We start from the raw sequence: 3,347 nt of genomic DNA on the forward strand, positions 1-3,347 counted from the left end.
CTGAAAGTTTGTTTGCCAAAATATGTAGTTTGTGTAGAATCTCCCGTTATGTTTCAGCTGTTGACCTAAAAGTCTGGAAGATTTATTTTAGTTATCATTGATACACCATGTCTAATGATCCTTTTCAAATAAATTGCACTAAAAGTGATTACATGTGTGATTTCTTAAGCATTAATTAAGGCATTAATGAATAAAAACAGGTTTTTGTTCACTTTGTGCTCTCTTCAGTCTTGCCTACAAAGTCTAAGACACTGGCCCCATACAGGGTGGGTTGCCTTGGAAGTTGGAATGGCAATATGTTTCTGTCCTTAAGAAACAGGTATTTTTGCTCAAGTTAACATGTTTGTGTTCTTAAGAAGCAGAGGGGTATACTACAAAACGAGATTATTGGCTTACCCTGGTCACTTTGGGAGTAACCGCTGAAAACGCGCACAAAATGTGTGTTTGTGCATGCGTGTGTGTGAGAGTGTGTGCTTACCTGTGTGTGTGTGTGTCTGTGCTTGTGTGTGTGTGCGTTTATGTGTGTTTATGTGTGTGTACCTGCATGTGTGTGCATGTATCTTTATGTGTGTGTTTGCGTGTGTTCATGAGTGCGTGTGTATGTGCATGCGTAGTGTAGTCACTACACATATATTAATTCATTGTATGGTCCCCCATTAATGGAATTCCATGAAACTTGGCATTCAGAGGTTGTCAGAATGATCCTACACCTACACCAATTTCGTGCACCTATTTTTTGCTTTTTAATTTTTAACTACACTGTAAAAAATAACATTACATCTTACTGCAGTAACACAAGTATACTTTACTTACTATAGGCTGACCTAGTGTTCTTACTAGAGTAACATTAGTAATGTGCCGAACTTGCATCAATGGGGTCTAAAACTTGAGATACACGAGTAAGCTTCACAACTCAGACCTGAGTAAACTGGACTCACGCAGTGCACACGCGCACAGTCAGCAGAGGAGCATTCTGGATTCCACAGCCAACGGTCGGCAGTGTTACGGTGTGGCTGACTTTTGGGATGGGAGTGTAACGCAGCTTCACCAGTGACTTGCTCTGTCCGGTAAGTTTACAGTATGTATTAATGTGTCAAATGTTTACAGTATAGGTTGAACTAACAGCATTTGTGCAAAATTTGTGTACATTCGGTTTCATTAACAGCTGGGGTAATGTTAAGTTCAACTTGCTAAGTGGCCGATATATGCGCTAGCAGCTAGCTGCTAACAGTTGCAGCTATGCGAGTTAACATTGCCTCAGACCATGCAGAGCAGAAAACAAATATTCTAGGTATTCAAGCCCTTTGATATTTTTTGTTATCGAAGTTATGAGGAAGTGGTGGCGCCTGGGGTCTAGAACTAGGCTGTATAAATTTGCCAATAGCAGTTGTCTTCATGAGCTCTTAATGAAGTTTAGTTCCAACGCTTGCTAGCATGCTAAGTTGATTCAAAACGTGTAAAGATTAAACTGTGTATGGTTTACGTCAATATTCCTACTGTATTGATAAAACAATTAGGACAATTGGACTCATAACCTTACTGACTGAGAAAGCCATGGTCTTTTATCTAAAATCTTTCGTTGTGATTTAGCAAGAGGACTTAGGTTGCAGTGTGTGGAATTTAAATGAATGTGCCGTTATTGAGGTGCAAAATGGCGTCATATAATTCCAACGTATGATTGGCATTTTTAAATTCTATTGTGATAAATGTACTAGGCCTGAAGCAATAGAGAAAATTCAGTTGCCAAATCATAATATTTTTAGCTTAACAGTATTAATTACATTTAAAAGAGAAATAATTTAAATTAACATTTAATGTGATAAACTTAATCAGCTGTTTTAGTTAAACATGGCCAATAGATGCATATTGATAATAATTTTGCCCTCTTTTTCTTTTTTGCAGTTGGAAAACTGAAAATGCAGAGCAATGAACTGGACATGTAAGTTGTGCTTGTTTGGATGTGAAGTCAGAGGTCAGTTGCTCAAACACTACAGATTGAAACATGGAGGTTACACCAGAATACGACCGAAAAAAACTGCAGAGGGTGGTGAAAACTGGCCAACGCATCACCGGTTCCTCACTCCCCTCCATCAAGGCCATCCAGGGCAAGTGATGCTTGCGTAAGGCGCGCAGCATCATCAAAGACTGTTCTCACCTCAACCACAGACTGTTCACCCCACTCCCCTCTGGGAGGCATTACAGGTCTCTCTGCACCCGAACCAGCAGGTTCAGAGGAAGCTTCTTCCCTGCGGCTGTCACCCTACTGAACTCTAGCTCTGCATCCCGGTGACAACCAACCAACTAAGCCCCCGCCCGATGCCTCCTTGCCTGTGCCTGTTGAGGTGTCCACCATGACCATGGAAACCTTGACGGGGGACACCCACCCCCGCGGACAATTGCACTACTCTATCCCACCCATAGTGTTCTATTTATTTACAAATGTACATACTGTAATTACACGTATACATGGCATTTTCTACTGCTCTTCATACTATTCATCCTGCACATACACATATTTTTACTACTGTTATAATGTTACTGTTTCTGCACTACAGTACTGTTACCACACTGCACATAGCTGTATACTGTACATATATGTCTATATGGTTCATACCGGATATCCATATTTATTCTGCTAATACACTGCACATATTTATACCTAATTTATATTACTCTAAACCACCTTCTGTAAACCAACTGTATACTACTGTTTACACCGCATATTTCTTATCCTGTCTATGCACCAGCTGTCTTTGTATATCACATTGCATTTTTCTGCTTTTTTTGCACTTCTAGTTAGACGCAAACTGCATTTTGTTGTCTTTGTACTTGTACTCTGCAAAATGACAATAAAGTTATCTAATCTAATAGTGCCAACTATTTGTGTACATTCTGCAAGTAAACTTTACTATCCAACATAAAGTACCCTTTACAACTCAAAGTAAGGGTAACTCATTTAACAGTAGTAAATACAACTTTGTTTTTAAGTAAGCTTTACTCGAGGGCATGAAGTAAACTTTACTAGTTGGAAGTAAGTAACCAGAACTTTAAAGTCTTAAGTAAGGATAACTTCTTCTAAGTAAGCATTACTTGTAGACATCAAGTAAACATAACTTGGAAGAGAAAAGTTTTGTTTACTTAACTTATTTAAGGCAACGAGTTTCCACCCTTTTTTCAAGTAACCATTACTTATTATTTTTTACAGTGTAGGTGGCGCTATAGATCAAATGAGTGGTTATTGGCTGGGTTGACATGGCCCCTTGAGACCAACATACTGGAAAAATGTGGTCCTCTTAGGCCCTACGGTTCTCGAGATATTCACACAAAACTGTGTCCGCCCTACCCTC

Source organism: Alosa pseudoharengus, unplaced genomic scaffold, assembly GCF_046254945.1.
Source record: "Alosa pseudoharengus isolate Yale_2024_CS ecotype anadromous, Long Island Sound unplaced genomic scaffold, YU_APseudo_1.1 YU_APseudo_1.1_scf_11, whole genome shotgun sequence".
In the NCBI taxonomy this organism is placed as follows: domain Eukaryota; kingdom Metazoa; phylum Chordata; class Actinopteri; order Clupeiformes; family Clupeidae; genus Alosa; species Alosa pseudoharengus.